Source organism: Cydia splendana, chromosome 17 (assembly GCF_910591565.1).
Source record: "Cydia splendana chromosome 17, ilCydSple1.2, whole genome shotgun sequence".
NCBI classification, from domain to species: domain Eukaryota; kingdom Metazoa; phylum Arthropoda; class Insecta; order Lepidoptera; family Tortricidae; genus Cydia; species Cydia splendana.
The window spans coordinates 3,673,188-3,696,836 of NC_085976.1; the positions used below are offsets into that span (position 1 = coordinate 3,673,188).

At 35.6% G+C, this 23,649-nt stretch overlaps 2 long non-coding RNA genes across 2 annotated transcripts in view; both read left to right on the plus strand.

Moving 5' to 3' along the window:
* LOC134798743 (uncharacterized) overlaps positions 1-23,365 on the plus strand; it is a 72,131-nt gene extending 48,766 nt beyond the window's left edge. The window contains exon 2 of the long non-coding RNA XR_010145263.1: positions 22,815-23,365. This is a non-coding gene — a long non-coding RNA (uncharacterized LOC134798743). The remainder of the gene's footprint in view (positions 1-22,814) is intronic.
* The window catches only part of LOC134798747 (uncharacterized), a 399,895-nt gene that overhangs the window by 150,728 nt on the left and 225,518 nt on the right, over positions 1-23,649 (plus strand). The window lies entirely within an intron of this gene.

Below are 23,649 nucleotides of genomic sequence, written 5' to 3' on the forward strand. Positions count from 1 at the left end.
GCTGGAATCAAAGCAGCGTCCTCTGCTATTGCAGCAGGTGCCTGTGCCATTCTGCCACCGGGCCACCCACGGCGGCATAGGTCGAATTTTTCCAAGTATACTTATGCACTACTTACTGAAGGCTTATGGAGCCTCGCCATCCCTAAGCCTAAATTAAATATTTTCTGAAAATAATTTGTTTTGATCTAATAACATATTGGAGTCCTCGTAATAGGGGTCCCGTTTTTACTCTTTGGCTACAGAACCCTAAAAATCAACCTTGTTTTGGTACTATGTACTACGCTTCACTATGACTCTGAAATTTTAGCAGGAATTAATATTTTTTTTGTTGTCACCTGTCAAATTAGAATAGAATAGAATAGAATAGCCTTTATTGACCAAAAAATTAAATTTCAGCACATATTACATTTAAATAAATTCACATTTCATTTATATCAATTAGTTTCAATATTTTTTCCTTAGCAACTTTATTAAATATTTTTTATGTCATTGCTTTTTAATAATTATTTCAGTCTGCCTTCTTGGCATAGGCCTCCCCCAGCTCTCTCCACAGCTCTCTATCCCTTGCCGTCCCTATCCAATTAGGTCCCGCATGCTTCTTTATGTCATCCGACCACCTCATTATTGGTCTCCCTTCTCTCCTTTTTCCATCTCTAGGATACCATTCCGCTTCCTCTCTATCCCACTTATCTTTACCTTCCCTTGCCATATGTCCAGCCCAACCTGTTGCAGTCAAAAGTGTGAACTGGCCAAAGAACTTTTAACCAACAAAAACAGGCAAAACTGCTTTTGACTGAGCATGTTGGTCAAAAGTAGTTTTACCTGAAAATCATACCTATTTCTGGCAGCAGTTTCGTTTTTAGGGCGTAGCAAAAAAAAAATAACCCTAACCTACCTATCTCTGGGAACAGTTTCGTTTTTTGGGCGTAGCAAAAAAATAACCCTAACCTACCTATCTCTGCGAGTACTTTTGACTGATAGTAACAGTCACAACACAATTACTATTAACCAATGATTTTCAGGTAAAACTACTTTTGACCAACATGCTCAGTCAAAAGCAGTTTTGCTTGTTTTTGTCGGTTAAAAGTTCTTTTGACCAGTTCACATTTTTGACTGCGACATATATACTATCTATATATCTTATTATATTTAATCTTATATTCAACTTACATTGACTCCGGAGATAACTTATTAGCTTTATGCAGTTGACTTTCCAATTCACCGATACACCTCAAATTTGATTCATAGTCTAAAGCACAGTTATTAAATATGTCCATAATACACTGTAGCTTTTTGCACTGTTTCACACTGGCAATGTACTTAATTAGAGTGAGTTACAGTCAGCTGGCACTTAACTCAAAGTTTCTTTGAACAACGTCATTTTCATCTCGCTCACTTATTAGTTTATCACAGCTGCTTCAAGGTTGCTTTCACTTGCATTTCCAGGTAGCTAGTAGTGCCTTGACATGTAAGAATATTTGGAATCATTCTGAAATATTAAAATACAACTGAGAGACCGATGTTTATACTAAACACAATACACCCATGGAACGCTTTGAAGTTCAAATCTCGTTACGTTACGATGGCGTTTGCACTTTGCACTATGTTCGGTGACTATTTTTTATTGTTAACACACACAATACACTATTTAACAGGTTTTTATCACGTCTGGAGTACCGGATAATGTATTTTCGAATAACAGCCGTCGTTGACGTCTAGGCAGTGTTGCTATCGTCTTAAAAGCCGTAACAGACTATCGCACGTTCTGGCTTAAAAACAAATTTATGTAATAATGATACCGGTATACATATCCATATGAAACGAAACTTAATGCAAATAATAACCATTATACATACCGAAAAGTCATCAAATAAACAGTAATTTCGTCTTGCTTTTTATTAAAAAATAAAAACGACCAACCTAACTTGTAAGCATGTTTGCAGTTTCTAAACGCAACGCATAGCTGTCAAATGTCAACCAACAAATTGAGCCTTTAGTATTGTTTGTCGAAATTTTTTCACTTTTAAATGCAAAATACGCGACAATACGAATTTTGCGGATATATGTTCTCGATTCAAAAGTGATATTTTTTCAAGCTCTTTCGATTGAGCATAATTTCTTTTGGTTTTTCCGTCAAAGCGGCTCGCGTTTATTAATATGTGACGTCCCACGGTCAAAGGTACCTTATGGCGGGTATGGAGTTATGCATACCCCAGTAATATACAATAAATAAGCTATCGATAACACAAAAGATCAACCTTCTAGGTTGCGTAGTTACAGAGATATGATTTTTTGAAAATAATGTTGTGGAATGAGCAACTTTACGATAGAGAAGTTTTAAGTTTAGCCGCCTAAAAAACTATGTTCTTGAAGTAAGTTACATAGTTGACTACAAATAATAATACCTTATATATCTGAGATTAAAAAAATATTGCGACTTGTTCTGTAATGCAAATAGAAACTTTTGATATCGATTGATTTATGTGTATACTAACCAATCTCTTGAAAATAAAGTTTTATTTCTTTTCACGATTGATTGCAATGAGCTCTCAAGATTTAAATTTTATCTATTAGAAAACGACACTGACAGACAGTTTAAGCAAAAAACAATACCGATTTAGAGGTGAAAATGTATTTTCTGACTTTTTCATATAAAATCACAAAATTGAATATTTTTACTTTTAATGTGACACACAATCATTTTTTCTGAGCACATATGAAAGAAATTCTGTCATTCAAATGAAATAAATCCTAAAACCCCAACTAAATACTATATTTAACCCCTTATGCCACTTTAAACTTACATAACAATAACAGTATTTGCTCCATACATTTACGAAAAGGTACCTTATGGAAATAAATCTAATAATACATCACTACAAAATATCAATCATATTACAGTTTATCTTTTATGAATAGAAAATATTAATATACATTAAACTGCCCCAAATTTAATTAGTTCTTCGTCATAATAATCTTAAAAAAGACCAATAATTTGTATGTAATGAAAAGGTACCTTGTGATTAAGTTACATGATGAGGCATGATGATGATGGAACAGTTAGGATAAACTAATAATATTTTGGTAATGGTATAAATCGTCTATTTCTTATCAATAATATATTTCGGTTGCTATTGAAGATAAGCGGCATTGAGGTTCAATGACCTCAGATATTCCATAAGGTAATGTGTCGGGTATTGGCATTTTTCAGCAAACCAATGGCTGATTTACTGCATGCGACCAAACCAAATGAAGATTATTCTAGTTAAGGAAGACTTGACGAGAGTAACTTTGGTATAATAGCAGGCTACTTGGATTTGTGATGTCGGTCTATGTACGGTTATAATATTTGCGAGGCGCCCCAACCAGAACTGAAATTATCAAATTAGTTTTGCAGAATGCTATACAGTTCTCTACCAAACTTCTTTTCCCGTATTGACTAGTTTTTTTTGGGAATTTTCAATCTTTTTTCCATAAGGTACCTTTTCTACTAAACTCTGAGACGACATTACTAGGCTTATAACTAACTTATAACAAAAATAAAAACAGGTAAACAAACGTTACGCATTAAGGTTTCAGATCACACATTAAAAAAAAATTGAGCATTTTTTCACCTCTTTACAAAACATTTCATATCTCCGAAACTAGAAACCCTCATAAGGTACCTTTTGCCGTGGAACGTCACATATAGATTAGTAGTTCAAAGTGAACCCACAAGTTTATTTACAGTTCAATATTGGATTGAAATAAATATGTATGAAAATGTTACGGATGATATGTACCTACGTCTGTTTACTATTATACCACTACAAGCAATTCAATTTGCGGCCACTGTTTCAAGTGAAGCATTGTAGCGTCCCATTTTGGCCGAAACACAATATTGACGCGACAATCTCATTTGTGAGGGTTCGTATAATTCATAAATAAATGTCGCTTTAAGAGGTCAAACCAAACCAAAGTCAAATTATGCGGCGCGTCAGATCAAACTAATACTAATTGGAGCGCAGCTCGCAGGCATCGCGCAGACCCTTTTTAGTCCGACAACTCGCATATTTCATCTGACAAAAATTTGTGCTGTGATTGTTAGAGAGACCATTCAGTATTAAGTAGTTTTTCATCGCTTTAAAGATCTTTCATACAATACTAACCTATGTTTTTACTGTTAGTCTCAAAACTAGAGTCTGGCTTCTGAAATTTGTGAGTCTGAAAAAACAAATGTTTGGCGGGAAATTCAAAAAATCTTGGGCTGGTCACACTTTGTGTAGTAAGAATTATAGTTTTGATACTAGAAAATATATTTGATTTTCTATACACACGTAAGATACCTAAGGATATAAGTTAAATATACGTTGACGTGCACTCAAAGTCAGCTCACATAATTTCTACCACTATTTAAAGTATAGTCAAAGATAAACACATTTGTTTACACTTTCTCACCATATACCATTGTAACAAGGCGAAAAATGAAATGTAGTGTAAATAAGACCTAGCTCGATAATACCGTAATATTAATCCATCACCAAAAAAAATACATACGTACTATGCCAAATATGCTAAATGCTAAGTATCAAAATATTTATAGAGCACCAACCTCCTAATTTGTTTACATTTGTTTAGGAGTTGTAAACATTGCAGTTTTTCGTTATACAACGCTACACGTCGACTTCGCACATTGTCGTAATTATTTACGAGCTTAAATAATAGTTTGCGAACCTCACTCATTATAGACATTATTAATATTAATTAAAATAAATCCCTTATAAACCGCAAACAATTTGAATGAATGACATAAATTGACAACTGACTTTTAGCTTTTTTTATAATCATAGACAATTGGTGATACAACAACGAAATATCTGTCAACAATTTTTGGCTAGCCAGACTCTAGTAATTACGTAATTAAAATTAAACAAATTAAACTGTTGTGAAGTATTTGAACAAATTAAATTATTTTTCAGAAAATATTTTAATTTGTTTTTATCAAGTAGAAACACTACTATATAAATTATAAACTGAAATAAATGTCATATACTAAGAAAAAGTGACCAAGGCCTCCAGTGCCCCAGGCTGGAATCGAACCAGCGTCCTCTGCTATCGCGGCAGGTGCCTGAACCACTCGGCCACCGGGCCACAGCGACATTAGTCAAATTTTCCAAGTATATGCACTTCCTACTGAAGGCTTGTGGCGCCCCCTGGCCATCTCTAAGGTAGAACAGTATGGTTCGAACCTTCTATCTGGCACTGGAGGCCTTGGTCACTTTTTCTTAGTATATGACATTTATTTCAGTTTATAATTTATATAGTAGTGTTTCTACTTGATAAAAACAAATTAAAATATTTTCTGAAAAATAATTTAATTTGTTCAAATACTTCATAGTATTGATTGGCAGCGCCATCTCTCTCGCTAGCTCGGTATCATCATGAGAATGATCCAGATAGAAGGTTCGAACCATACTGTTCTACCTTAGAGATGGCCAGGGGGCGCCACAAGCCTTCAGTAGGAAGTGCATATACTTGGAAAATTTGACTAATGTCGCTGTGGCCCGGTGGCCGAGTGGTTCAGGCACCTGCCGCGATAGCAGAGGACGCTGGTTCGATTCCAGCCTGGGGCACTGGAGGCTTTGGTCACTTTTTCTTAGTATATGACATTTATTTCAGTTTATAATTTATATAGTAGTGTTTCTACTTGATAAAAACAAATTAAAATATTTTCTGAAAAATAATTTAATTTGTTCAAATACTTCATAGTATTGATTGGCAGCGCCATCTCTCTCGCTAGCTCGGTATCATCATGAGAATGATCCAGATAGAAGGTTCGAACCATACTGTTCTACCTTAGAGATGGCCAGGGGGCGCCACAAGCCTTCAGTAGGAAGTGCATATACTTGGAAAATTTGACTAATGTCGCTGTGGCCCGGTGGCCGAGTGGTTCAGGCACCTGCCGCGATAGCAGAGGACGCTGGTTCGATTCCAGCCTGGGGCACTGGAGGCCTTGGTCACTTTTTCTTAGTATATGACATTTATTTCAGTTTATAATTTATATAGTAGTGTTTCTACTTGATAAAAACAAATTAAAATATTTTCTGAAAAATAATTTAATTTGTTCAAATACTTCATAGTATTGATTGGCAGCGCCATCTCTCTCGCTAGCTCGGTATCATCATGAGAATGATCCAGATAGAAGGTTCGAACCATACTGTTCTACCTTAGAGATGGCCAGGGGGCGCCACAAGCCTTCAGTAGGAAGTGCATATACTTGGAAAATTTGACTAATGTCGCTGTGGCCCGGTGGCCGAGTGGTTCAGGCACCTGCCGCGATAGCAGAGGACGCTGGTTCGATTCCAGCCTGGGGCACTGGAGGCCTTGGTCACTTTTTCTTAGTATATGACATTTATTTCAGTTTAAACTGTTGTGAGTTGGGAGAAAAAGGTTATCAAGGAAAATAAAGATTTGCGCAAGTTAACGGGAAATAAGACGTTGCATAGTGCAGCAAATACCAGGAAAGGAATGATTCATTTAAAGCACGGAATGAAATAGCCCACGATTTCAATGCAGCGTGCTTTATAAGAAATGCTAGTAAATACGAGCAAAAAAAGCTATTATCCTTTACAAAATTTCTCAATTTGAGCTCGCATTCAGGTTCGATACAAGGATTGAACAAAACATTTCTGTTAATTATAAAATTCAAAAACCCGCAAAGCGGTTCGTTTGGATGCTACGTGAATTATTCAAATATATTCATATGGCAGGACGCCCTCATACGTCGTGTAAAGGCGTGTAAATTACACTCAAATTCGCATAAAATTTTACGGCAATTCCGTCAAGCTTATAAAAAAATTAGATAGTTTTTTGCACCTGTCAGTTTAGCGGTACTTGCGGTAATGGGTTGTGCAATATTTTTATAGTAGCCGGGGGCTTGGAAAATAATTAATTCTCGTTTCCACTGATATTTCTATAATACAGTATACAAGTATACTTGTATAAAATAACTAGCTCAAGTGTCGGTTTCAGACAACAGAACGTTATATTAGTTACTAGCGACCCGCCCCGGCTTCGCACGGGTTAACAAATTATACACCTAAACCTTCCTCAAGAATCATTCTATTGATAGGTGAAAACCGTATGAAAATCCGTTCAGTAGTTTTTGGGTTTATGGTGAACAAACACACAAGACGCGGCCACGGACTTTATTTTATAAGGTGTAGTGATATATAAGTAAATAAGACGGGTTTGCATACATTAATTTAATATATGTTGGTATAATAATAACGTCATGCGGTCTTAATGTTAAAACATTTTTTAGATTTTGTTTCCTCCTGCTTACTTTTGATCTAATTATCAGATGAATCTTTAATATGCATATCTTAAAAACGTATTCTCGTTTCTTTTGATAAAATACAAAGGAACGCAGTATTTTTGTAAAACTCTTCTTAACTGGAAGAATTTAATTCAAAAATTCTAAAGTTACGTCCGTAAACAGAACGGCAGTGACATAATGAAAACAATCAGAATCGTCGTCTCGCCGTTGGAATGAGACATGATAATGTAAGTTGGCTCTTTGAAGGGGCTTATTAAAATTGAATCACCCTCTTGAACGAGATTCGCGTAGGTATAACTCAGACATCAACATATCACTTTCCCAACATCGTATTTGACCTTATTTAGTCATTGCAAAAGCTTCCATGTCACTGTAAGATAAAGTTCAAAATAACGGTAACAAACTAAGAGGTTTTGAAAGTGGAGCTTTATTTTGCTACTCAACTTGCGTATACGTGCCATCGTGAAATAAATTACCTACTGTTTCTGTTGGATGTTTTACTACTTTGAAGATAGCTTTAGTAGATCGGTGATTGTCATTTTTTAAGGTTTTACGTGAGTTGTTTTAGCATTCTTTCGTTTTTCACGTCTTATTCACTAAATATAGAATCAGAATCATCGCATTTAAGAATCTATGCATGTATGGCACTTTATTGCACATAAACAGGTTTATATAAGACGTACAAAACAAAACAAAAATAAAAAATCTAAACAAAACAAAAATAATAAAATTGTTACGGTGGTGGGGCACTTGATGTATAGGTACGTAGTTTTTGTTTTACCGTAAATACAGGTTGATAAATTGAAAATTAATAGCACACTATCGGTTACCGCTAACTGCAAAAGCTTTTTCATCGCTATAAAAAAAATCTCAATTTCTCATTTTATCCATAAATCTGTGTCAAGTGACAGTGACAACCAATTCTGATTTTATAACGCCATATGATGGTGCCGTCAATCCCACGTTTTAAATTACTTTTCCTTTGAATTTTGCGGTATTATTCACTGAAAACACGCGTTAATTAAACATTTGTGTGCTTTCATTAATCCGGTATGGAGCTGAGCCAATATTTTATCGTCGTCATTAAATTTGCATTGACAGATAAAATTACACGAAAATACCGATTCATTCCAGTATTACTTATCCGTTGCAGTTAATTTTTAACGTGATATGCTTACATTGGAAATTTTCGCAACCAGGAAATATAATACAGATGTGATATCAACGCTGGTAAACCTTAACAAATTTACCTATTTGCAGCGCGTGTTAAATTAAATGAAGCGAAACGACGACGTACGGATTACTGATAAGTGATAACCATTACGCCAACACATGACTCAACTTTTTGATACGCTGACGATTTCTTTTTTATATTACTTTACCACGGCCATGACAAGCAGTGGTATACCCAACCTCAAACAAATGACGGTAAGCGGATACCGCCGCCTAAGAACGCCAGTAAGTCATGAGCATTTTTAAAGGTTGTTATACCTAAGGTTCAAGGTTGACATACAAAGATTTACTGTGTCGACGGAGGTTTAAGCAGAAAACGTTACTCAGCATCAGGGAAACAATATCAGGTACATTCCGGCACGGCACTCGTACATCCAGCCAAAAAAAACTATTACAAGTAAAATACATAATACCTAAAAAATCTTAAATATGGCAGTGAGTCGAAAAGGCACATCTGCCAGAAATGTTTTTCTTAAATTAAAAAAGGTGTAAGATTTTCTTACATTCCCCGCAATTTTGGTAAGGGTTATAAATACGATCTGTCTGTCGGCGCCGTTTTGACGGAGGTTCACCGTGGACAGACGGACTGACGGGTCGTGGGACGGCGCCGTTTTTGTGTTCTGTGACAAATGGTCCCTTCCCTTGCCCGTAATTGGTCAAATTTATGGTATAGAGAAAACTGTTTCGCTCGGACTCCTCTTGAGTGTAGTAATTCATCTTATTTCAAGGTTCTTAAATGGGGTATCGATATCAGGTTATTTGGGGATAATCAATTCAACTTGAATATTTAGAAGCATATTATATTTAATGGGGAGTTATTATAGTTTATAAATACCTACATCTACTCGTAACATAGCATTCATGTCTTACTGACGCGCGCTGTCAAAAGTAACATACCTAATAGGTATTAACTATACATAATAGTATGATATTATAGATATAAGCGATAATTGTGACTATAATTTACCTAATTTAAATTTTCTTTAACTCAAAATGTTGACAAGCGAAACTTATTTCCTTCATGTACATAGGTACTTTGTATATTTGTGTCTGTGTATGTAGGATCTGTAATACTTCTAGCGACTGTTCGATTTTGTTCAAGATACCTGTCTTGTTAAATAAGTCATTTGTTTGTTCAAGGCACTTTATAAAACTTATTCCAAAGCAAAATTACCTAAGCCGGTTTGTGGCAAGTAGTCGACTTGATTTTCTTTAAATAAACTTTATACTTAAGTAAATTATGACCCAACCATTTAGTTATATCGACAAGTCGATGGAAACTTTGTTATTATGTATAGTAGTGTATTGTTAATATCGCTCAAAAAGAAAATTAAATTGAATATACGACAATGGCTTTTGCAACTCACGCCAGACGCGTTAGGCTAAGGCTGGTAAGATAAATAATAAGCAACCGGAAGCACTCCGTTTCTCTTTGCTATAAGCCGTTATTAAGATTATCAGGTGTTTGCACTACGTTGACGAGGGTACCCTGGTCATGCGAATTGTTCAGAATCTCGAGCACAGTTTTTGCAACATTGTGATTTCGGTCACAGTGGAGTAAAAAACATGTTTTTAGTCGACATCAAAATAGAGGTGAAGGATGCTAATAAGTAGACATACGCCAGAGGTAAGGCCACGCACACAACAATTATATATCATGTAATAATAGTAAGATTTTGATTCAAGTGTTTTTTTCGACGACATGCCAGTCGGACGCAGTGTATCAAGCCCCTATGGCTCTGAGTTTACTTGTCAGATTACATTTTGCAAAAGCAGCTCGATCTCTATGTAGCGTGGTCACCCTTTACACCACAAATCAACCATGCACACATTAGGCTAGCTTCCCGCCAACCCGCTGCCCAATGTCTGAAAGCATCATTATTCATTGCTACACATAGCGAATAATTTGGGGATATGGTTGACACTCGTATTCATGTTTTAGTAGGTACCACCTATTGATTTATTGATACCTGTGTAGGTACGTTTATAAATTTCGTGTTTTGGTGTTAATAACACAAAGCAATACTACGCCGGGCCTACAATATTAAAATAGATAATATAAATAGCCATATCTAAATGTTAAATCTGCCAACACCTACGCATACAATATTATATCCTTGGACATGCGTAGGAGGGAGCCATCGTTATATTAAACATTCCAATACATATTACAATAGTTAACCGTTTTTGGCTCAAGGCAATCTATTCATAAAATAACAATTGGCTTTAATTCAGAATATCATACTTATTACATTTTAGACGCTGTGTTCGGAATGTACAAAATTTTACCATGTACATAAATACATCGGTACCTACAGGTCACTAAATTATTAAATCTGCTGGCGATTTGCACCAATGAAGTGTCTCGTTGAGCTGCCCACAGAATTTATTTACAAGAAGTTAAGAAAAAAAAACATAGGAAGGACATCGTGTGAGGCGATTCGACTAGCGATTGAGGGGAACCATGTTTTCATTGTATATCATCATCGACATGAGAAGCCTTTCCTTCCTTCCTCTAACCACTAAAAGGAGCTCGAATATGCAAGAAAGAGTGAGGCAGATAGTGAAATATAGATATTCGATTTTTACGGCATCGGAGTTGTTTGTGTACCTACTTTATGATAAAATGCGGTAAATGACTAACGAGCGAATAACTAACCTAAATTCATTAAATACGGGCCAATTCGAACGTACACTGACATTATAATCTTATTTGAATCATGTTATTTAGTTATCGTGCGTCTCGCCCGCGCCACCCCATGTACAATTAAAATACACAATAACCGAATGACATCAGTTAGAAGTCGTTTTGATATCAGTGTAAGTTCCAATTGGCCTGCGCTAGTTTGAAGTATTTTTGATTAGGTAATTTCGTCAGGCGACAAGCAAAAGTCACTAATTACTAAAAAATGTTTAAATAAAAATCGACCTTCTTTGAGTACTAATATGGTTCACTATGGCTATGAACTTGTGGTGGTACTTAGTGAATTTTGCTTGTCACCCGACGATTTGTGTAATTTATCTTGGCTGGATTAAAATATAATTACTAGATATTTTTGTTTGTAGCACCGATACCTAAATGGTAGCTTAGGTACTTATCTAGAAATTATTTAACAGTCAAATGAATGGTTTATTTTAAAACCGTTAAATTTTGATACGGATTTGTTTTCTTGACTTTCAATTAGTGTCATGGTAAAGTTTATTTATTTATTTATTACTATTCGGAGATCCAACAGCTGTTAACATGTTAATAGGTTTTATAAATGTGATACAAAAAGCCAATTACAGGTTCTCACCAGTAAATACAGATTAACAAAAACAATTGGTGGTTAGCACTATTGCACTACACATTCATTTCAACGCCAAAGGTAGAGTAGCTAATTTTGAATTCGTATTACTAAAGAAGATTCAAAAGAAATACAGATTAACAAAAACAAGTAAGTAAGTTGAACTAATTAAGTAACTTTGAAATGCTTTAACCTCCCGATTCCTTCAGACGCTAAACAAGAAACACGATTTGTTTAAAGTATTTCTTAGTTAAAACAAAACGTTCGACAAGAGTTATCTATTTACTTTCAGGGTTAGATTTTTTAGGCCCACTTGCACCATCCCACTAACCCGGGGTTAATCGGTTAAACCGTCAACCCAGTGTCAAATTGTACTGGTAACCATGGTAACTCCAGGTTTAACCGGTTAACCCTGGGTTAGTCGAATGGTGCAAGTGGGCCTTAAGGATTTGTGGCCAAATAAGAGTGTATTTACTTATTTATTTTACTCTACGTATTTTTTAATGATAATATTAATGTCTTAAATTACGTGCTTATAATTTAAAACATAATATTTACATTTATTTATACAACGATAATTCAAGTATTAAAAAAAGTATACTTGATAGGTATATGTCTTCCTGTTTCCTATAATACTTCAATTCGGCATTTGTGCGTTTGGTGTGTCGTCCCTGACGTGGCGTGTGCTTATAAAATGTGCTTGATTTTTGGAAACTGGAATAAGAAAACTAATAAGGTTTTCGTCGCAAAAAGTTTGACAAATCACATAGCAGAACTAAGAAGCGCAACGAAGAATTGTATTATTTCCATATGACAATATCGTCTTATAGAAACTGCCTCTTCTGGGGCAAGTGCTTTTATGAAATGAAACATTTACGAAATCGCCTCAGTCTATTCGTACGTCCATCCCAGATGCTTTGGATGAATATTGTGCATATGTTATAAAGGCAATATAAAGGGTGCCAAAATCTGGGATGTAGTTTGGGATTCCTTGGCATTTCAACATAGTAGATTTATACCTACGTACAACTACAAATTGATGTGATATTTAGGTTTAAGTTTTTAAGGTTTTAAGAGGTTATTGTAACGGTGCGTATAACGAAACGTTACACTATTAACCTTCATACTAATTCTGGAACCATACAAATACTAAATTCCCTTTTGAAATTCAAATCCTATTCCAAATTCCATTCAATGATTTTTATTTTCAGTTCAATCACATACTCTGATCGATGAACATCATTTTAATCTAACAGACTGTACTTCCCAAGTTTTCTAAACACGACCGTTTAAGTGTGATTTTTATTAGTGAAACGTAAACGTAATAATTCATAAGTGCGTGCAGTTCAGTATAGTGCTCGTTTTGTAGCCCTGCACACCTTCCAGATATATATCTACATCATCACCAAGGCACATATTGTGCCTTTTTATTTAAATAATAAATACCCCTCATCGCTCTGGATCCTGTCTTTCACTCCATCATCCCTGTGAGCCCCTCCATCTGCCCCCTCACAGTTATAGCTCAAATGACTACCAAAGACAAATAGTTTCATACGCTAACTATGATGCTGAATGTACCTACCTAAGTTAGTTTCGTTTGTTTAATCCTGGCTTTATAAAACTCTTACAACTAATTAATTAGTAAAAACCAAATATATATTTTGAGCTCTTTTAGTTTGATTTTTAAATGGTTTTATATCTAATATTTCCCTAAGTTATTATAATATTTTTAAGTACATTAGTATAATTATTCTCATTCCTCCTGTCTTCGTTTTATTTTTTCCAGGACATTGACGCCATTGTATTTTTTACTGTACCTTAAAATCCTGCAGATATTTTTTTCATTTATACGGCGGCCATTCAGGTCAAATATTTTATTACCTATCAAGTCAAGTCACGTAAAATTATTCTTATAAAGAATTGTACGAATAAAAACAAAATTTACCCGCTTGAAGAGTCAAAGAAGCGACACTGAAACATGAATTTGAATGGTAAAGTTCCGTTTCCGGAATTGGGACATTTCCCAGAAGTTAACTCGATTTCACGCCCAATTGCAAACGAAAAGGTAAGCGATATTCGTTAAATTTACACTCGGTAGCATTCTCGTGTTGGCTTATGCAATCTTGTAGATGCACTTCTAGCTTCAAACGTTTGAATAAAATCAAAGTGTACCAACTTAATTAGGAACGTGGGCCATTTAAATTTTTTCAAATGTCTGTTTCTGGAAACCTCTATTGATTTTAATATTCTGTAGTAAATGTTATTTAAATAAAATGTTTATAAAAATACGTGGACGGGTTATACCAGGGACTCAGCAGCAGTAGAGTAGGGACGTGAAAAATCTCATTCGTTCGCAGCTGGGCCTTCGGCTGTGTACTCATATTTTCTGCTAATGTCAGGTCTGGGTCCTCAAGGACCGGAATTTCTTTCGTGCTGTTTGAGGTATGGCAAGTAAGTTTTGTAAGGCGGTAAATAAAAACAAACTTATTTTTTTTACAAATAAAAAAGTCAGCATTAAACATCACAATTATAAAGTTTGGATATTTTTAGTGTAAGTGTTATAAAATGTAATAGTAAGCTTTGTCATATGAGACCATTCTTGCTTAGGTTGACCAATATTTTTGATGTTTACGGGTTATAGGAATTGAAAAAGATTGATGACTACACACATGGTTTCTATTGTATTTTTTTATTACCTCTCATATAAAAAGTACATGTTTCGCGTCTTTAATTAATTATAGGGCAACTTTTGGCAGCTAAACAACAAAGTTAAACAACAAGCAATGATCAATTAAAAGTTGCATTGTCCCCGAGGCCTTCAAAATAAGGAAGTTTAACTAAATCATTAGGTAAATGTAACACAAACGGCGTAAAACTCAGGCCTTCGATAATTTCCTGTGAACAGCGGTCTTAAATACAGGTGGCTAAAAAATAACAACATGCCCGTTGCTAGGAAGAGTTTGGGATTATACTGATCAACTTTTACTATGGGACCAACCTCGAAATCGCGAAAAAAACATTTACCTACCCTCCCATGGAAAATGGACCAGCCAAAATGTATATTTCGGGCTTGGTCCGATAGTAAAAGTTGTTCAGTATAATTCCGAAACCTCGCTGGCAACGGGAATGCAATTATTTTTTAGCCACCGTGTATACTCGTAATGCTGTGTACAATTTACTGGTAATGTTTTTGCCGCTATGTCATGCTACTGCACATACATTTCGCAACGTTAACACCATTAAGACATCCGCTATAACAACGCTTCTTGCATTTCCTCTTTACATTATCTTATTTAGTATTGTTGGATGTATGCCAGTCTGTGTAAGGTACATTAAGGAACTTAGATGGCTGATTTTTTATTTAATTGATATCTACATGATTGTAGCAAATAAGTACTACCTATACGGAAACCAATTTTCAGCAAGAATAAATTGACAGTACCTAGTTTAAAAAAATAGAAAAAAACAATAAAATTTTCATATTCACACACATACACACCCACACACACGTAGTAACACAGTAATTAGAGTGCGTGTTCAGATATTTAAGAGCACCTCGGGCGCTCCTATAAATCTGATGGCGGCTGCACCAATGTGTCGATTTAATTTATATAAACTTATTAAAAACCAATCAGTTGCACTTAGATAAACAGTCAAGCGCACAATAACACAATAACTTCTCACTATAGTCGCACCACACAAAGTCTGCAGCGGATTTGATAGCCCACGCAGTGTAAGTGTTATGTATACGTCATAATTTCATAGAAGTTTGACGTTTAAAATGACACTTTCATTGCGTGGGCTATCAAAATCGCTGCAGACTTTTTACGGTCTGACTTTAACAAACTAAGTTATGTTGCACACCAATATGAAAATTAAAGAAAAAAAAAAAAGACGGAAGGATGAATATAATTTGCTGAAAATGACGTATTCAGAATAATTACAATTCTGTATGACTGTGTTCGGTGACGTGTACTAAGTGTTCTCCGGTTTCTACTTATTATCAGGGTTATAGTAATATTAGTTGTCCTACGTGTTCCTCATTTTCGCAAGCAAGGATAACACACGACCTGTTCGAGCTGAGCACGCCCGCAAATATAAACGGACCTAATTAACTTTGTATCGATTTTGTTCTTTCTCTTAGGCACAGTTTCGCTAAATGGGTGCTTTTTATAACTTTCCTTCCTTCTTTTCCTCGTCTTAGATATTTTGGGATGACTATACGAAATATGCTAACTTGGTGAGGTTAATAATTATTCGCTAGGTAAAGCCTGAACATTACAGTTATATGTAATTAGGATCATTGTCAACACTAGGGCTCTGTTATCCTCATGTATCTTTAGCGTAGCTAAGTTAGGGACAATTGAATACTTAGGTATTCTCGAATAAGAATTACATTATTTGAATACCGCCTAAACCTGAATTTCTGTATTTTTTACCAAACGCTCTCTAAACATGACTTAAAAAGAAAAAACTCTGATGATATCGAAATCGCTATTTATTTATATACCATGGATTCGCCAATTTAAAAAAATACATGTATTGAATATACAAAAAAGTATATTTAATCATCGAACCTGCTCACAAAATTTCACGGGAATCGGTTAAGAAGTGCGATCTGTACAGGAGACCGACGGATACATTTTTGCAAAGCATTTTTGCCTAAGCTGAAACGAAGACCTTCGCTATTGTTCGGTCTCTCACTCCGCGATTTCGTCGCTTTGCAACAGGTAGCTACAAGTACATTCGTTCCACACCAATTTTGGTGGCTAGCCCCGCGTGGCGCTGTCGCCACCTAGCGGCCAATATCTGTCCTGATCATAACAGACGCGTTTTGTTAGAGAGTGAGTCTTCTGTACCTGGTACTATTATTTATTCTGTGACCTAACGGGAATTAGATCTCACGTCAGCCATTTACAGACTTGTCCGCCAGACAAATCGGTACGTACATCCTCTATTACCGTCTCTCATCAATCGAAAGTCAAACTGCGTACAAAATGTTGATGTGAGAAATAACAAAGTCATTTAACATTATCGATGCTGAGGGCTAACTAGACTCTTTGTCAAATACTGAGTTTAAGGTAATTAACTAAGTACCTGCAATAATATATAAGGTTTTTTTCATCATATTAAATAATCTTATAGCCGTCCAAATTTGACTTTTCTACTGCGGTCACGTCTGAGTTTTATTTAAGTTTTGCGAATGAAAGGGCAATTCAGGGGCCACTTAACAGCATTAGTGACCACTAAGCATTACGAATTAGAAAATTTTAATGTTTCACTTCATTGTGCTTCTACTTATTAAAAGCATCCAGTTATTTTGGGTCGTCCTAAAAAATTACGACTCGGTTTATACGACTGACAGCCTTTACTGGGGTTAAAGGTCTTGTCGCATTTATATTTAAATGAACTTTATTGTGAGTTTGGAATACAAATTTGTGAACTCGACTCGACACTGGCTCTGTAGCTTCAAATTTTATATAGCATCCTACCCCTTGGTAATTACCGGCCGTACCCACTGCTGACGTTCAGAACCTCGACCCAAGTTTGATTTCATGTTTTGTTTTCTTGGCAGCCAAAGTTATGATTAATTTGTTGCAGAATCTGCGTTAAATAGTGTTTTAAATGTTAATCAACAAGAACTCAGAAGTTTCTGAATGCTAATGGCATGGTTGAGAAGTGTGGGCGTGGGGTCTTAAAATATTCGCATAGGTCCTATTTTAAAAATAATTTCAAGAAAATGTTTTACACGCGTTAATTATTATCCAAACATAGTTTCTGGCAAAACTAATTGTGGCACTCATTTCTGGGGTTCAGTACCCAAAGGAACCCTATTACTAAGTCTCCGATTTCCGTTAGTCTGTCTGTCCTAGGGCATATAGCGCTTGGGGGCTCGAGAACCATATTAACTGAATTGTATAACATAATGTGTATTGCCACTCAAACTCGATAAAAAATGGTGTATGGTATGGCAGGGTACTGTAAAGAGGACGACCTAAACGGGAGGACGCTGTGGGCAAAAATACGGTTTCTTCTGTGAGCAAATATATTTGAGCTAGTTTTACAATCAAATATCTACACTTGATCGCTGCCTCTCATCGAATGCCGAATGCGCACCGCGTTCCATTTGACAGCGGGCTGATATTCTAAATTTAAATATCATAACTAACCAGTCACAGATTCAAAAGACTGTAAAGGTTGTAAACCTTTACAGTACCGTATCATCGGCGCGCGAGCCTGTCCCGCACATGGCGCGCCATTGTGGGTTATTAAACTCTTTTAAGTGTTACATTCATTAAATTACAAATGTAACTTAAATTCAGGAAACTTTATTTCAGGAAGATTATAATAATTTTTATGATTGGGTATGCAGCAAGAACAGCCAGTTGAAGTAGGAAATTAACACTAAAGTTCAAATTTTAAGGGGTCAGTAGCCATAATAAAATTAAAATGTTCCTGCTTGGTATTTATTTGAGACTAGCCTTGGTCCATGCCTTCGTCTGAAAATAAGTCATTTAACTTCTCCCTGCCGTTTCCTTTTTCTTATACTAAATTTTAACCTCTTAGGTCCTAAACGTGTTCATAATGTACTTTTATAGGCTATAATAAACTATCCGTGTGTCTAATTTTATCCCTTAGGGGGATGCCGTTGCGTAAAAGAGGAATAAACATTCAAACTTTCTATTATTATTGTTAGCCCGGTATATCTAAATACGCTACACAATAATTATGCGTCTCCCTGGTGGGGTGAATCTCATCAACGTAATTTAAAGTGATAATTATTTGGTTGGAAATCATGAACATAAGGCAATTAAATAAAACAAGCAAGCGCATAGCGCCTCACTACGGAGAATAGCCTCGTATGAATATGCAAAGCACATGGTTAAGACACACAAATTACCTCGTGAATTTCCATGTGAATTACCATTTAATATAAACTGATTTTATACTCATCTTTTCATACAATTAATTACTCTGAATAGCGCGCTAAATCAAACGGATTATCCTTTTGACATACCACGATCTTAATACTCTAGTACTAATTACCTTCAACTTCAATAACATTTAAATAATTACCTATTAAAGGTATCAGAATTACTTTGGTTTGTTTCGTTCTATTTGAAAACAAAATAAATAAAATTTTATTTTATAATATGTAATTACTATTGATTCAATTTTTTTTAAATATTGCACCTTTAGTCCGCATAAAAAAGTCTGTAAAAATATTATTGCTATTTAATTTCTAATTTTCAAAACATAATACTTTAATATTTATACGTACGAAATATACAACAACAATAAAATACGTATTCTTAAGGTGGCTAAAGCTGGTCAAAGTTTCAAGGAAATATAATTTTTCTTTTGGTTAAGAAAAATTTAGTAACCGCTTTAGCCATAAATTGTGCTCTACTGGGATTAGAAAGTAAAGTGAGAGCATTATTTTTCCCGAAATTACTTTATTAGGCAAAATAATAAAGATTCCTCTAGGCGGCTTTATTTTTTATACCAAATGCGGAGGGATGAGCGTTCATTAATATGGCTAAGCCTTCGCAACCTCTGGAACCTTTTCGGAAGTGTTTAGAAATTCATAACAATACTTTGAAATTAAATAATAAGCTCTTAATCTCATTCAAACACGGTCGTCTCGCTTGTGATGCCTTTTGTACCTTTTTGTTTTATCTTTTTATTATACCAATTTAACCTTAGAATCAAATATCCTCGTAGCCTGCAATCAAAATAAAAATAAAACGTTTAACTAAGTACCTAATTATTTATTAGAACCAAAAGAGCGAACTAATCAAAACAATGGTTACGTTAATCTAAGATCTGTGATTGTAAAATATTAATAAAATAAAATACAATATCTTGAAAATGTCTTAACTGAAAAAGTTTAATCTACGATCTTACTAAGATTACCTAAAAATAATCAGGCAGCTTAGTTGATTTGTTTCGATTATTTATGTTATTTCCTCATTCCTTTCAAATGTCCATGTTTGGCATTGGCATACTAGGAAAATATTTGCTATCGATGGATAACTCCGCAACCTAACCTATCCAAGTCATCTTGGGTTTGACCTACTTTGCTCGCCCGCATACATAGTGCAAATGACTAGGAGCTAGATAAATTATAGGTGCAAAATAAATTAAGAACATCGTGTTTCTTGTAATAACCTAATATTTACTCAAGTACTCGACAGCTAAAATTCGGCTTGAAACGGTACAAAATTTGGCAAAAAAAAAAACAAAAACGATCCATCCATATTAGCTGCCCTACCGGCGACGAAGCGAAGAATTGTGTGTATTTAACACATAATTCTTAACCTTTTCGTCGCCGTGTCTAACGCAAAAGCTGACACTCAGGCGCCACGTCACTGAAGGGTCAAAACTAAAATTGAACTTTATGCATTTATGTACGTAGGTCTATGTTGCTCTGTGGTCTGTGACGGATTAATCCGTCTTCGGCGTTGGACCTACGGTGCAGATATATCCGTCATTGTAGTCAAAAAGTAATTTGACCATAGTTTAAAACCATAGTTGGAAGGGTAATTTGACCAGTATATAATAAACCAATTAAAAGCAATTGTATATTTATCTTTTATGCTTAAAGAAACTCGCAAAGTATTGAAATCAACCAAATAACTACTGAAAATTATCATTTCTAATAGGATTTTCATCAATAATCGCAGTAACGAACGGATCACCTCAAAAACATCTAACATTACGATGTCTAGATTGTCTATGGATTGTATTGTTGGAGTGATACTTTGATGTCACGTTTGTTTACATGATAAGACACGTAAGAATGAATACACTTTATATTCATACAGCAATCTACAAGCACTTTATCAATAAGTTTAAGGTTACTAAACAAAAACAAAACAGGCCCAACAAATTGCTCGTGCAAATTATGACTACAGTTTGAACTAGTGCGGGCACTCGTTTAACAAAGGGTTTTTGGGTCAAGGGGCTGCCACGGAAGGCGCTTACCTGCGGTCGCGGTCTGTGCATAATACAATTATCCGGTGCATTTGCTCTAATGTGGACAATGCTTTATTCATATACAGTATGAATGTTCAGTTGGAGTTGAGTTAGCTGTGAAAAAAGAGTTGATTAGTCTAAATGGGTACATATAAACGAATTTAACAAAGGCTGATTCCTAATTAAAACAATCAATAGTTCTGATGTCTGTAATATGTAAAATCATTATTAATTTTAAACTCGTCTTTGCAACACTGTCACTTCATTTATAATATTATATAACTTGTTGTAAGTATATATGTATATGTTTCCAACTGAAAATTACATAGTCGACGTCGATCGTCAAATTTTTCGTTGACTTAAAATACAGATAATGGGGGAAGATACTACTTGCCTTAAGTTATAGCAAGGTTTACGATTTTCCAATGTCCTCGGTTTAAAATCAAAATTGCTTTTGTAGCTTACGAATATATTTGCTTAGGTCTGATTATAACCGTTATTAATTCTAGAAAATCGATTTATTCTAGTACTCTCTCAACCTCACTACCACCCTTATCACAATTATTGAGAAAGTTAGTGGAATATTTACACTCAATATCATTGTAAAGACCTCTTGAATACAAATGAAGCGGTAGTATTCTAAACGATGTATAAGGTCTACACCAAACGATGAATTTAGTCCCTATTTTCTAATGGCGACATAAACCTATTATATCTGTAGAATGTTGAGTCCCCGATAAGCCTATTTAGTACACTGTCACATTTTGTCATTGTGAACTTATAGACGGTTACATTGATCCACATTTTGCACCATTGTGCGAGTGCATGGATCATCGCTATAAATGATACCGTAAAAACCCTTCTGTCAGGGTCAGAAGATAGGTGTGACAACGAGCGAAGTGAGGAGGTTAAAAGGTTGAGCGTGACTAAACAGAGCTATGTTACGGTAAAAACTCGTTTTAATGATCGAGTTTTCATCAAGATGTTACGAAAAAATAGGTTTAACTAGGGAAAATGCGTTTTCATATAAAACGGGGTTTTAAGGCTGCAATTACATCGCTTATCGCATATCGCTTACACACTGGAGTGGTGTGGATCCGCATCAGTCTGATAATCTCAATAGACCCCGGGCCAGGTACAAATTGTATTCGTTACTTCCCCCTGGACCATCACTCGTAAATGAAGTCCAATAGTTTGCGATACACCCTAATATTGACAAAGTTTGACCAAAACAATAGGTTTTTGCGACCGCCTTTAAATATTGGCTTGAATCCAAGTCCGCTAGAGCTCTCGGTGAATCACAATAAAACAGCGGTTTTCCTATTATTTATGAAATAAATTGAGCTAAATGGAAATAAGATCATCGCCGGTAAAGAACATTATCTGTTTAAGACAAGATTAAGACATGTCATATTATAATCTCGAGCAAAACTTTTATTTATTATGTTTGTTTAGTGTGTATTTAAATTGTTAACCGATGATTTTTTTAAAGGTTTAATTCATTTACCTATCTTATGAGTTGTAATAAATATTTTTTAGGTGGCTAAAGTAACCCGGATTTCGGAACGGTAAAAGATAAATTCATTATATTTCATTTTAGCTAACTCAATGCCGCAATTCACTCTGATTTACGAAGGGACGAAATATTGCAAGACACAAGGGAGTGAGTAATGAATAAGTTTGTTCGCGCACTTAGAGGCTCGCCCGCATGAGCGGATGACTGAACACCTCACATTGCTTGACTTGTGAAGTTCATACACGGATTGATCGCAACCAATATTTTTAAACTCTTTCCTGCTGTGAGGATATGGGGGGAAAATTTTCGTGAGTAATGGGAAATTGTAATAAATATTAGGTACCTAAAACTTTATACATACATAATATTAAATCTAACATAAATTATTATTTAAAAAAGTGTGCACCTAATAGAACATTTATTTCACTTTGGTAGTAGTAAGTAAAAATATTGTTAACAAATGTTAAATTTTGCGGTACAGATGTTTATTATTATTATTATTATGAGCCCATATTGTCCCACTGTTGGGCAAAGGCCTCCCTCTTATTCTTCCACGTATCCCTATCCGCAGAAGTCTCCCACCAGTCTCTGTCAAAAGCGTCAAGCTCGTCCCGCCATCTCCGACGAGGTCTACCGTGACGCCTTACAATTTGTGGTACCCAACGGGTGGCTGTTTTGGCCCACAGGTCTTCTGGCATACGGCTGACGTGTCCTGCCCAATCCCATTTGAGCTTGGCGGCAGTTTCAGCCACATCAGTTATTCCAGTTTTGGAACGTAGTATTGTATTTTTAATGCGATCGGTTAATTTCACGCTCAGAATACTACGTTCCATGGCTCGCTGACAAACCTTGAGTTTGGATTTCTGAGCCTTTGTCAAAGACCAAGTCTGTGCTCCATAGGTAAGGATGGGGAGAATGCACATGTCCATGAGTTTTCTTTTAAGTGATATAGGTAGGTTTCCCTTCATGTGCTCCTTCATGGACCAAAAGCTCCTCCAGGCATTCTCGGTCCGTCTTGCGACTTCTTTGTCTCGCCGTGCCTGGAAGGAGACAATTTGGCCCAGGTATATATACTCATGGACATATCCCACTTCTCTCCCGTCCACTTCTACTGATATTGGTGCACTATTGGTCATGAGCTTGGTCTTTGACATGTTCATTGATAATCCAACCTCAAGGCTTGCCCTGCTTAGGTCCTGCAGCATGACGCGGAGCTCCGTAGCTGTAGATGAGAACAGGACAATGTCATCGGCGAAACGCAGATTGGTTAACTGCTTTCTGCCGACGTCAATTCCTTTGTGTTCCCATCCTGCCGC